Genomic DNA, 13831 nt, shown 5'->3' with positions numbered 1-13831 from the left:
TCATCTCCACAGACGGTTCCTGGACAGGAAAGAGAGGAAGATGGAGAAAGTGGCGCCTCTGAAAACCACAAAGCTTTTCTTGGGCTGGCAGGCATTGAGGGGCCTTTCCTCCTACTCCCAAGCCCATCATCCCTGCCCTCTCCCTTCCCCTCAGACGCGCTCCTCTTTCCCGCCCTTTCTGCAATCCTGGCACTTTGCCCCTTATCCACCAGGGGGAGCCCTCTGCCAAAAGAAGGGGACTCCCGGTGCTTCCCCATTGGTCCACAGGGGGGCGAACGTCACAGCCGTCTTTGTAGGGGGTGGCCGGGAAGGAAGTGACATCACGAAAGCATGCCGCTCTAGGACGGTGCACTCTCTCTCCTTAACCTCCGCAGAAAGCGGAGAGTCGGGGGAGGGAATCCAGACGTTCCCCTGGTGAGTTGGGGGCTCTTCCCGGGCAAAGGGAGGCAGAGGAGGGAAAGACCTTCACCTGGCCCTCCTCTGGCTTCAACCCCAGCTCCCATGCTCCCCAGCCACCCTTTCCATTGAAAGAGCCCGAGTGGGGGGAGGGGAGGGTCAGCCTTGCGGAAGCCCAGAAGGTTGTTCATTGGCTCAATTCCACTTTCTAATTCTTGCTATTTGTTTTTCTTTCCATCTCAGATACACAAAGTCGAAAGCATTTGTAATCTTTGCAAGGCAAAATTTTCTCTTGGGGGAAAAAAAAGAGCGGAATAACTTGGAGGGATCAGTCCTGCAGCCCCAGAAATGGTCCCATGAAGGAAAAGGCATCTGGAGACCCACCAGAGTCCTTGGAGCCATTTGCAGTTGTTCTGCAGGAGAGAGAAAGGATGGAGGCACAACCTTTTGGAAAGGAGGGAAGCGGAAAAGGCCCTTCAGCTGCTCAGCCTGGGAATTGGGGGAAGCTCTGGACAAGGACTGGGCAGAAGTTCCTGAAGGAGGAAACCATCCTCCCTTCAGAAGTTCAGCCCTGGAACTTCACCCAATACCAGGAGGCTGAAGGTCCCCGAGGACTTTGCAGCCGCCTCCATGACTTTAGTAGGCGATGGCTGAGACCAGAAAAGCACACCAAAGCCCAGATGCTGGACCTGGTGGTTCTGGAGCAGTTCCTGGCTCTTCTGCCCCCAGAGATGGAGGGCTGGGTGCAGGAGTGTGGAGCAGAGACCAGCTCCCAGGTGGTGGCTCTGGTGGAAGGCCTCCTCCTGTGCCAGGTGGAAGAGCAGAAGGAGCAGGTCGAGTTGCAGGTAAGAGTTCAAAAGGGGAATAGATAATCTGTTTGAATACTTCACCCCTCCTTCCCAAACTTCTCTGACATTCATAATATGTGGTGATGTCCCACCTATTCTTGTAGGACATTGTTCCATTGTTTTCTCATTCAACCACATGGATGGATATTGTATGTATGTATTTATGTATGTATGTATGTAGACTTCTATACTTCTTCATAGTGCTTTATAGCCCTCTCTAAGCGGTTTACAAAGTTAGCATATTGCATATTGTTATCATATAGCCCCCAACAATCTGGGTCCTCATTTTACCCTCCTCGGAAGGATGGAAGGCTGAGTGAACCCCGAGCCGGTGAGATTTGATCTGCTGAACTGCAGTCAGCTTTTTTTTTTTTTTGCTTTAATTTATATGCTGCCCTTCTCCGGAGACTCAGGGCGGCTTACAATGCGTTAAGCAATAGCCTTCATACTTTTGTATATTTATACAAAGTCAGCTTATTGCCCCCATAATCTGGGTCCTCATTTCACCTACCTTTGAAAGGATGGAAGGCTGAGTCAACCTTGAGCCTGATGAGATTTGAACTTGCAGTAATTGCAAGCAACAGATGTTAATAACAGCGCTTTAGTCCACTGTACTACAGGCTCTTTAAAGCTGAAGTAGCTGCAGTACTGCACTCTAACCACTGCGCTACCTCAGCTCCTATCCGATATTGGGGGCTTTGAGTTTGTATTCAGAATATACAAATCCACTTTACGTCATGTGATGTACATTAATTCTGCTACTTCCTTCCTTCTATTGGAAGTGCTGCACTGTGGAGATCAGAGATCCTGAGGGAAAGAAGAACACACCAAATCCCCCTCCGCAGCTATTTTTCAGGAGGATCCCTTGGGAGGATCAAAGTCAGGACACCTCAGGAGGTAACTGAAGATCTTCCGATTACCCATCTGTCTTACGTTTGCTCTCTCTTCTTTTCTATACAATACCTCCTCCTATTTATACTTCTCCACACTAATTACATCTGCAGATAATTGCCCAGCGACTGACACCCTCCGCTTTCTTGCTCTTTGCTTACTTGCTCGGCTGCCATGAAACGGGGGGAGGGGGGAGCTATTGGAATTCTTGGGAGGGGGGAAGCGAGCTTCAGGAGAAAAGAAAGTAAAACTTTGCAGCGGTTTTCTTTGAAGCTGGCTGATGTCTCCAGGTCAACGGCTGTGGCATAGCAAGAGGATGACACTGCCAGACGTTTGCTCCCATATGACCCCTGGAGAACCTGTGGATTGGATGATTTACGATGGACAGTTGGGGGGAGATGTTTTCTATATGTGATTTTCGTGCCTTTGCTTCAGACCTTGCTTTTCTTTGACTGCATTCAGTTCTTATCCAGTAAAAGTTACCTTTCTCTATGAAAATGGAGTCAGGGGTTTTCTTTCTTGGATAATGAAAGGAGGCCATCCTGACAGCGACCCTCTTTAGGTGAGCCTCCTCCACCTGGGGAAGGAGGAGATTGAGGTCTACCTAACAGGCATGCTGTGGTTTTTCTGGAAGACAAAATCGCTTGACTTTGTTCCCAGTTGGATGCCGGCGTGGTTGCTAGTCTGGTGGAAGCCTCTGAGGCAGGTTCTTGCTCTGATATCTGGGAACGGTTTGACCCTGTTGCTCCTGGGGAAGTGGACAGGATCCTAGGGAGTATGGGTGGGTGCAAGCACCTGTGTTTTAGACCCATGCCCTGCCTGGCTTGGGAAAGCTTCCTGGCAGATGACAGGTGGGTGGACGCTGGTGGTCATTAATGCTTCCCTACAGGAGGGGGCAATGCCCCAGCACTTGAAGGACGCTGTGGTCCACCCTCTTCTTAAGAAACTATCCCTGGATTCCACCCTGTTGAAGAATTTCCAACCTGACTCCAGTCTTCCCTTCTTGGGGAAGGTGGTTGAGAAGGTGATTGTGCAGCAGCTCCAGAGGTAGTTTTTATATACCTATATCTATACCTATACCTATCTATCTATATCTATCTATCTATCTATGGTTTCGTGCTTGTGCGAGCAAAGCGTAATTGGAGCTGCCGTCTCTCTATAAATACTGGCGGGAAGGTGTGGAGTGCTTGACAATACATACAGTCAGGTCCAGAAATATTGGGACAGAGGGGGAGAGAGACAGAGACAGAGAGAGATACAGAGAGAGAGGGGAGGGAAGGAGGCAGAGGAGAGAGACAGATGTCAAAAGAATTTTGTGGTTTCCGGTGTTCTTTAACAACTGGTAATCTGCCCTAGTGAGTGGCTGGAAAGATGGGGGGGGGGTTGTCATGTGACTGCTGGAAGTGAGTGACGTTGAGTTGGCCACGCCCACCCAGATTTTGTGGCTTCCGGTGTTTTCTGTGGGTGTTTACTGTTTGGTGTTTTCTGTGGGAAACGGGCCCAAATGGCTCTTTGAGTATTTAAGGTTGCAGACCTGTGTCCTAGACTCACGACTCCTGCTCAAAGAGCAGGTGGCGGTCATGTGCAGGAGGACATTTGTGCAACTACTATGGGTTGTGCGCCAGTTACGTCCCTTTCTGGATTGACAATCCCTACTCACAGTCAGTCATGCCCTAGTCACTTCCCTTCTTGACTGTTGCAACACGCTCTACGGAAGCTCCAGTTGATGCAAAATGCAGCGGCCCACATAGTTTTGTGCAGACCCCGTTGTGCACAAGTATCTCCTGCAGGAACTGCATTGGCTGCCAATTTGCTTCCTGGTACAATTCAAGGTGCTGGTTGTCACCTTTAAAGCCCTTCATGGCTTGGGACCAGGTTATCTGAGGGACCATCTCTTACTGGTTACATCTGCCCGAGCCACCACAGTGCGGAGACAGGGAATGTTGCGGGTCTCATCCCCTAGGACAGGGGTCAGCAACCTGCGGTTCTGGAGCCGCATGTGGCTCTTTCACCCCTCTGCTGCGGCTCCCTGTCACTCAAAATATACGTTGCAACTGCCAATTTGCGATACCTGCCAGCACACGATTTATTGAGCTTTTCAAACTTTAGTAGGCCAACCATGGATAAAGCTGCCTTGAGTCGCCATGTGCGAATAGGCGGAATATAAATTGTCTAAAATCAATCAATAAATAAAATATTTTGTTATTTATTTTGAAATTATTTATTCCTTACAGAGAAAGAAAGAATGAAATGTTCTGGTTTTCATGACGGTGATAAAACAGCGGTTGAACCTCTAAATCAGGTAAGAAAAGGAAAAGTTATAAAGATTTGTATTCTCGCCTTCAGGAAGTGAAGTGGGTGTGCAGAATGCTCTCTCCTTCTGTTCCTCCCCTTGTTTGGACTGGGTTATTTTTGTGTCCTTCCACAACATGGAGAGCAGAATAGCAGGTTGAAGTTGCTGTCAGCCAGCATAGCTTCCTCTGGTTGTCTTGTTCTGCTAGGTGCTCCTCCAAATTTGCCTTTACAAGAAGCAGTTCTTTTAACGTCCTTCAAGAATTAGGAATAAACGTATCACAGTGGCAGGAACTGCTGGACCACCTTTCTTTTTGTAATTTATCAAGCTCCTAAGGTACGGATTAAGAGAATTGGAAAGGACCTTGTAGGTCATCTAGTCCAACCTCCTACACCATTTCTGACAGTTGGCAGTGTAGTCTCTTCTTTAAAGCTCCCAGTGATGAAGCTCCTATAAAACTTCTGTTCCATTGGTTGATTGCTTTCACTGTAAGAAAACGTTTCCTTATTTTCTGGTTAAATTTGTCCTTATTGAGTTTCGATCCATTACTCCTTGTCTGGCCTTCAGGTGCTTTGGAAAATAGCTTGATCCCCTCCTCTCTACCCCTCAAATATTGGAGCACTGCTACCCTGTCTCCCCTGGTCCTTCTCTTCACTAGCCAACCATGCCCAGTTCCTGCACTTGTTCATTGTATGTTTTAGCCTCCAGTCCCCTCATCATCAGTTGCTTTTCCTTGCACTCTTTCTAGAGTCACAATATCTTTGTTACATCATGGCAACTAATACCGGATGCAAAGTTCCTAAGTGTGGTCTTACCAAGGCATTCTAAAGTGGCACTAATACTTCATGTGATCTTGATTCTATCCCTCTCTTAATGCAACCTATGATTCTGTTGGGTGTTTTTTGACAACTGTAGCACACTGCTGGCTCATGTTTAAGTGATTGTCCACTAGGACTCCAAGATCCCTGTTCCACTTACTACTGTAGAGCCAGGCATCACCTATCCTATGGCAGTGCATTTGGTTTTTCTTTCCTAAATGTAGCACATTACATTTCTCACCATTGAGGTTCATTTTGTTAGAAGTGCCAATCTGTCAATCCTATATCTCAAGCCTCGTGCAGTGTTGGCATTCCTGTCAATTTGGTCGTCTGCGAATTTGATGAGTTCCCCTTCTATCCCCTTGTCTAAATCATTGATGATGAGGAACAGATCTTGCGAATCCTCCTGTTCTGTTCTTTTCTCCCTGTTCAGGAGAGTCTTGTGTCCTTTGAGGAGGTGGCTGTGTATTTCTCTGAGGAGGAATGGTCTCAGCTGGATCCTGACCAGAAAGCCCTGCATTTGGAAGTCATGCTTGAAAACTATAGGAACGTGGCCTCTCTCGGTAAGAGTTTTCTTTTCCCAAATTGGAGAGTTCAAGAAGACAAATTATAGTTAATTTTTATTAAAAAATCACTAATCAGATATCGTCTCCTGGGAGGAAGAAGGAAAGTATCTGGTCTTCTCGTACCCCAAGGAAGGAAGGAAAGAGTCAGTGTCTCTTTGCTGAGATACTTTTGGGGCATTCCTTATCTGTATTTTTCCATTTCTATTTGAACTTATCTGTGGAGGCTGAGAAGAATGGGGCGTGCTTTTATGTGCCCTCTGGAGATCATGTGAGAAGAATGTGTTGTCATTTGTTCTCTGAAACCTTCCCAAATTGTGTGAGAACAGAACTTTCACGCTCAGGCCATGGAAGAGCATTCTCCCAATCCAATTCAAGGTCAAAGGCCTCATGAAATGTGACTCAGAGCATCCTAGGATACAGGTATTCCCCGAGTTACAACAGTTCACTAAGCAACCATACCAAGTTACGATCTAGCCCTCTCCCAGTCCTGAAATAATAAATGTTACAGAACCACAACCATCATTCACACTTACAAATGGCAGAAGAAGCGTTGCAACAACAATCATCCTACCTGCACCTCCACCCCACCCTTTTCGGACTTACGTTACGAGGACGTAGCGAGCCGTCGGTTCCTTTGCCTGCTTGGGTTCATTTGCAGAAAAAAGAGGCCTAAAGTAGTGAGAGATACACAAGATCAATAGTGGGAAATCTGGCACTACTGATCTCACATGATCTCACACTAGATAACTTTAGGCCTCTGTTCTCTGCTCACCAAGGGCTGCACGAGATCCAGGGCAAAATGCTTTGGAAACAAAGGGGAGGCCTCTTTGTTTTCAAAGACTTTTGCCCTGGATCTCGTGCAGTCCACAGTTTGTAAGGAACACAGGAGTAAAGTACTACAGTTCAAGATCACGCAAGATCATTAGTGTGAGATCTTGCACTTCTCGTCTTGTGTGATCTCGCACTAAAGTATTTTATAATAGTAGATAATTGTAAAGAAAGAGATGTTTTCTAGAAATTTTCAAAGCTTTCAGGACTCATGAATATAGAAATCATCCCGTCTATATCACACCACTGTAAGCATGCAAACATACAACCTAATGGAATTTTGGAAAAATTCAGAAGGAAATTCACTTGACTTTGTACGGTTTGATCTTTTTCTCTAACCTCGTTATTATTTTCATTTCTCTTTTGCTTTGAAGGTAATAATGGACAGGAGAATCAAGATTTCTGTGAACTGTTCCAAGTGATCAATGCTAAAGATGGAACGGAGAAGTTTGGAATTCGAATGGAACCAGAAACCCATGATAGAAACCAGTCAAATGATTGGAATCAGGAAAGCTCATCTTCCACCGATGCTCCGATGCAAGACTTTCTTGCCCAACAGAAGAAAATAAGGAAAAAATATATTGGGGAAAGTGTGAAGCCAATCAAAGCTAAATTACAAGTAAATGAACACTATTCAAGCCAAAACAAAGGAGAAGATGCTTTAAGGAGACACAACAGACAAAGTTACAACGGGAAATTCATTCCTTCTCTTGGAAATAAGTTCCTTACATCTCAAAAAGTGATGGACACAAAACAGAAGCCTTACAAATGTTTGGAATGTGGAACATGTTTTGGAACAAGCAGGCAACTTACTTCCCATGAAGGGATTCACACTGGGGAGAAGCTATACAAATGCAGAGAGTCTGGTAACAGGTTCAGAAGACGTAGTAATCTTATTTCCCCTAAAAGGATCCACTCAGGAGAGAAACCATATAAATGCATGGAGTGTGGAAAGACGTTTGGTCGAAAAGGTCATCTTATTTCCCACAAAATGATCCACACAGGGAAGGAGCCGTATAAATGCATGAAATGTGGAAAGACCTTTGCTTATAGAAATGTACTTACTATCCACAAAACAATCCACACAGGGGAGAAGCCATATAAATGCTTGCAGTGTGGAAAGACCTTTGCTCAAAGAGGTCATCTTATTTCCCATATGAAGATTCACACAGGGGAGAAGCCGTATAAATGCATGGAGTGTGGAAAGACCTGCGCTCAAAAAAGTTATCTTATTTCCCATATGAAGATCCACACAGGGGAGAAGCCGTATAAATGCTTGGAGTGTGGAAAAATCTTTGCTCAAAGAAATAATCTTATTCACCATGAGAGGATCCACACAGGGGAGAAGCCGTATAAATGCATGGAGTGTGGAAAGACCTTTGCTCAAAGAAGTAATCTTATTTCCCATATGAAGATCCACACAGGGGAGAAGCCGTATAAATGCTTGGAGTGTGGAAAAATCTTTGCTCAAAGAAGTAATCTTATTCACCATGAGAGGATCCACACAGGGGAGAAGCCGTATAAATGCATGGAGTGTGGAAAGACCTGTGCTCAAAGAGGTAATCTTATTTCCCATATGAAGATTCACACAGGGGAGAAGCCGTATAAATGCATGGAGTGTGGAAAGACCTGTGCTCAAAGAGGTAATCTTATTTCCCATATGAAGATTCACACAGGGGAGAAGCCGTATAAATGCATGGAGTGTGGAAAGGCCTTTGTTCTAAGAGGTCATTTTATTTCCCATAAGAGGATCCACACAGGGGAGAAGCCGTATAAATGCATGGAATGTGGAAAGACCTTTGCTTCTAGAAGTGGACTTACTATCCACAAAACGATCCACACAGGGGAGAAGCTGTATAAATGCTTGGAGTGTGGAAAAATCTTTGCTCAAAGAAGTAATCTTATTCGCCATGAGAGGATCCACACAGGAGAGAAGCCATTTAAATGCATGGAGTGTGGAAAGACCTTTGCTCAAAGCTGTGACCTAAGAAAACATGAAAGGATCCACACAGGGGAAAAGCCATTTAAATGCATAGAATGTGGAAAGAGCTTTGCTTCTAGAAATGGACTTACTATCCACAAAACGATCCACACAGGGGAGAAGCCGTATAAATGCATGGAGTGTGGAAAGACGTTTGGTCAAAGTGGTCATCTTATTTCCCACAAAATGATCCACACAAGGAAGAAGCCATATAAATGCATGGAATGTGGAAAGACCTTTGCTTATAGAAATGTACTTACTATCCACAAAACGATCCACACAGGGGAGAAGCCGTATAAATGCATGGAGTGTGGAAAGACCTTTGCTCAAAGAAGTTATCTTATTTCCCATATGAAGATCCACACAGGGGAGAAGCTGTATAAATGCTTGGAGTGTGGAAAAATCTTTGTTCAAAGAAGTAATCTTATTCACCATGAGAGGATCCACACAGGGGAGAAGCCGTATAAATGCATGGAGTGTGGAAAGACCTTTGCTCAAAGAAGTAATCTTATTTCCCATATGAAGATCCACTCAGGGGAGAAGCCATATAAATGCATGGAGTGTGGAAAGACCTGTGCTCAAAGAGGTAATCTTATTTCCCATATGAAGATTCACACAGGGGAGAAGTCGTATAAATGCATGGAATGTGGAAAGACCTTTGCTTCTAGAAGTGGACTTACTATCCACAAAACGATCCACACAGGGGAGAAGCTGTATAAATGCTTGGAGTGTGGAAAAATCTTTGCTCAAAGAAGTACTCTTATTCGCCATGAGAGGATCCACACAGGAGAGAAGCCATTTAAATGCATGGAGTGTGGAAAGACCTTTGCTCAGAGCAGTGACCTAAGAAAACATGAAAGGATCCACACAGGGGAGAAGCCGTATAAATGCATGGAATGTGGAAAGAGCTTTGCTTATAGTAATAGACTTACTATCCACAATGATACACACAGGGGAAAAACCGTATAAATGCATGGAGTGTGGAAAGGCCTTTGCTCAGAAAGGTAGTCTTAATTCTCATAAAAGGATCCACGCTCAGAAGAAACTCTATAGCATTAGTAATTCCACTTAGACTTATATACCGCTCCACAATGCTTTACAGCACTCTTTGAGCAGTTTACAAAGTCAGCATATGGTGTCCAGCAATCTGGGTCCTCATTTTACCCACCTCAGAAGGATGAAAGCTGAATCAACCATGACCCTGTCAGAATCAAATTTCTGGCTGTGGGCAATTACCTATAGTACTGCATTCTAACCACTGATCCACCACGTCTCTATAGATTTTGATCTGTATGCATATTGTGCCTTTCGGATCCAAACGAGACAAGGTAGAATCCAAGAAAATGAAATTTAATGTGGAGAAAAGCAAACTTTTACACCTGGGCAGGAAAAACAGATTTCCTGAAACCTGGCTCGAAAATAGTGAAGGGTCCTTGGAGTCAGAATGGATGATCAATTAAGCATGAATCACCTGTGTGCGGCAGCAGCCAAAAAAGCGAATACAATCCTTGGTTGTATAAACAGAGGCATAGAATAAAAATCACATGAAGTATTAGTACCGCTCTATAAAGCCTTAGTAAGACCACACCCGGAATACCGCATCCTCTTTGGGTCATCATGTTACAAAAAAGTTGTTGAAAGTTTGGAAAAAGTGAGAAGAGCAGCTAAGCCGATTAAAATCTGGAAGACTAAAACAAGAACAGTTATAAGAACTGGGCATGGCTAGTCTAGTGAAGAGAAGGACCAGGGGGGACAGGATAGCAGTGTTCCAATATTTGAGGGGCTGCCACAGAATGGGATCCAAGGCACCTGAAGGCCAGACAAGGAATAATGGATGGAAACTTATCAAGGAGTGATTCTACCCAGAAATAAGGAGAAATTTTCTGACAGAACAATCAACCAATGGAAGAGCTTGCCTTCGGAATTTGTGGGCACTTCATCGCTGGTGGCTTTCAAGAAGAGATTGGACTGCCATTTGTCAGAAACAGTGTAGGGTCTTCTGCTTGGGTGGGGGTGGTGGACTAGATCAGTGGTTCCCAAAGTGGGCGGTACCACCCCCGGGGGTGGGTGGGATGACCTTATGGGCAAAAATATTTGGGTTGTTGGGACAGTTTAAGGTGTGAAAATGAGTAACATAAGGGGAAAGCTCTATTTAACTAGGAAATTGTGATAATTGAGATTGAGATTAATTGTATATTGTGTTGAAAGCAGAAATTGTTAAATTGTGGTTTGGAGGAATATATGGGGCAAATTATTTGGTTTATTATTATTGGTAAATATAATTAATTGATTTGTAAGAAATTGGATTACATGGAAAAAATTGGAATATTCATGTTCATATTGATTAATATACAAAAAAATAGTTATATAACTAATTGATTTATATTAAAATGTTGAATTTCTATTAAACAACTGTAATATTACATAATTAACCAATGTGAGGATGAATATAAAAATAGATGACAATGGAAAAGGGTATAATATAGAATAGAAGGGAAAAGTTGAATTTGATTAAGATTAGAGATGAAGATGAAGGGTAATATTGGTTTTTTTTAAAAATGGATGAGGAATAAATATGGCAAAAAGGAAATATAGAAATTGTAAATTTAATTAAAATGACTAAACACTGTTTAAATTTGTGAACCGGCCAAATACTCTGTTCAAAGAAAATACATTGCATGTTTGTATGTGTGTTTCTAATTATTGCTATTTATTCATATTTGTTCTCCTTTATTCTTTAAAGTTTAACAATCCATTCTTTATCTTAATATCTTCATATTTGTTTGGGGTTGGTTTTCTTCCCTTTCATCTTTTTTATTGTACAGCAATCTTTCTCCTCAAACCTACCACCTCTCTCTTTTCTTTCCATCTTATTTTCTCTCCCCCCCTTCTTCTCCTCCCTACTTCCCCTTCCTTTCTCCTTCTCCTCTCTTCCTCCCTCTCTTACCCTCACTCTTACTCTAATTTCCCTTCCCTTCCTTCCTCCCTTCTCTTCCTTCCCTCTCTCTCCTTCCTTCTTCCATCTCTCTACTCCTTCCTTCATCCCTCTCTTACCCTCACTCTTACTCTAATTTCCCTTCCCTTCCTTCCTCCTCCTTCCCTCTCTCTCCTTCCTTCTTCCATCTCTCTACTCCTTCCTTCATCCCTCTTACCCTCACTCTTACTCTAATTTCCCTTCCCTTCCTTCCTCCTCCTTCCCTCTCTCTCCTTCCTTCTTCCATCTCTCTAGTCCTTCCTTCATCCCTCTCTATTGCTGTATTCATTTTCAATTTTGTATTTTCCACTATGGAGTCCAGGCAACCCCGCTCTGTCTTTTATTTATCAAGTATATCTCTCAAAACTTCCCCTCATCTTTTTAATTTAATTTTAATTTTTTTAATTTAATTATTAAAATTTAATAATTTAATAATTAAAATTAAATTAAAAGTATATTTCTCAAAATTTCCCCTCATCTTTTAAATTATTAGCAGTATATTTCATCTTACTCCATTTTTTTTAAATCTTTACTCAATCTTCCAATCCTTAGACTTTTTACTTTTAACAATATATTTTTACTTTACTTCTTACAAGTATATCGTTTGAATCATTTTTTGCATTTCAGTTTCATTGTTTTACATTTAATTTCCATATTCCATCTTATTCAATTAATTTTTATAATTTATTTTCTCCTCTTCGTGCTTCTTCCAATATCATTGTCTTTCACATTACATTGTTCTATTTTCCATTTAGCAGCATTTTCACATATAATTTCTACAACTGGCATCCTTCTCTTTATTAACAAATTAATGTTTTCACTGACTCTTAACCCTTTTCTCTTAGTCTCTCCACAGTTCCCTTTCTTGATGTGTGTTTGTCTAAAAAATAAGCTTTTTATCAAAAAAACAAAGCAAAAAAGGTAGGTGCGTCTTATATTCCGGTGAGTCTTATACTCCGAAAAATACGGTATTTGTCGAAGCAGCGAACAGACACTTGGAAACAATACCGGAGAATTTAAGAGGAAAAACAATTACTTTTTAAAATAAATAGAAATTTGGATTCTCAAAGTTAAAGATGTGGTATTGAAGAGGCATTTGTAAAATGCTGCAATTATAATCCCAAACTCTTTTTCTAATACTGCTCATTTACTGGATTTACAATTTAAAACAGTTAAATCATACTTGCTAATAACATTGTAGAGAGGCTGAACAGACTGAAGCGAGAGTGACATCTGCTGATGAAAGGGCAACTGTGTAATCGTTCCAAGAGACTGAAAATATTTGCTGAACATGCATCTACTCTAAGACCAGTAGAGATTTGAAAATTATATAAGAACTCCAGTTAAAAGACCCCTGAATACTACTGAACACATTAAAGTGACTTGGATAACTCCCTGGTGTATTTAAATTGATTGGATTGATTATTGATGAGACATTTAAAACTGTGATCCAGAAGTTTTCTATTGAATTAATGATTCCTGGACAATTGGTCAAAAAGACCCACTATGTTTACGCAGTGGACTAAAGTGCTGTTAAAAAGTTAGCACTTAGCTGCCATCTGTCTGCAATTACCGCGAGTTCAATTCTCACCAGCCTCACCATCCTTCCGAGGTAGGTAAAATGAGGACCTGGATTGGGGGGGTCAAAAGCCCTACTAAGCAGGTATATACAAAAGTAGGAAAGCTATTGCTTAACGCATTGTAAGCCGCCCTGAGTCTCTGGAGAAGGGCGGCATATAAATCGAACCAATAAATAAAGACAGACGTGTGGGAAGTAAAACGGAATGGAGCTATTTCAAAGCATTAAGGAAATATTTGATTGTATTGACCAAAAACTGGAAATTATATTACAAGGGATAATAGGCAAAGACCAGAACAACGAGGAAAGAATGAACTCATCAGAAGGAACGGAGGGGAAAGCAGAACTGCACCGGTTGGAAGAGTTGGGGGTGGGAGGCACTGTGTTGCGGTGGTTCTCCTCCTTTCTCTCTGACCGGTCGCAGTCTGTGTTGACAGGGGGACAGAGGTCGACCCCGAGGCCCCTCATATGTGGGGTGCCGCAAGGGTCGGTCCTCTCGCCTCTCCTGTTCAACATTTATGTGAAGCCGCTGGGCGAGATCATCCGTGGTTTCGGGGTGGAGTACCATCAGTACGCTGACGACACTCAGCTGTACATCTCCACCCCGGATCACCCCAACGATGCCCTTGAAGTGATGTCCCGGTGCCTGGAGGCCGT

The 13831-nt window shown here is 43.0% G+C and overlaps 1 pseudogene; it reads left to right on the top strand.

The window, feature by feature from the left end:
* The first annotated feature begins 398 nt into the window (after nt 1-398).
* On the top strand, nt 399-10669 carry LOC139311594 (zinc finger protein 585A-like; annotated as a pseudogene).
* Nucleotides 10670-13831: the final 3162 nt, after the last annotated feature.

The sequence above is a fragment of the Pituophis catenifer genome, unplaced genomic scaffold (genome assembly GCF_029215685.1).
Source record: "Pituophis catenifer annectens isolate HBS135680 unplaced genomic scaffold, rPitCat1.0.hap2 SCAF_2, whole genome shotgun sequence".
Classification (NCBI taxonomy): Eukaryota; Metazoa; Chordata; class Lepidosauria; order Squamata; family Colubridae; genus Pituophis; species Pituophis catenifer.
The sequence above is the reverse complement of the archived record's forward strand: the minus strand, read 5'-3'. Positions and strand labels throughout refer to the sequence as shown.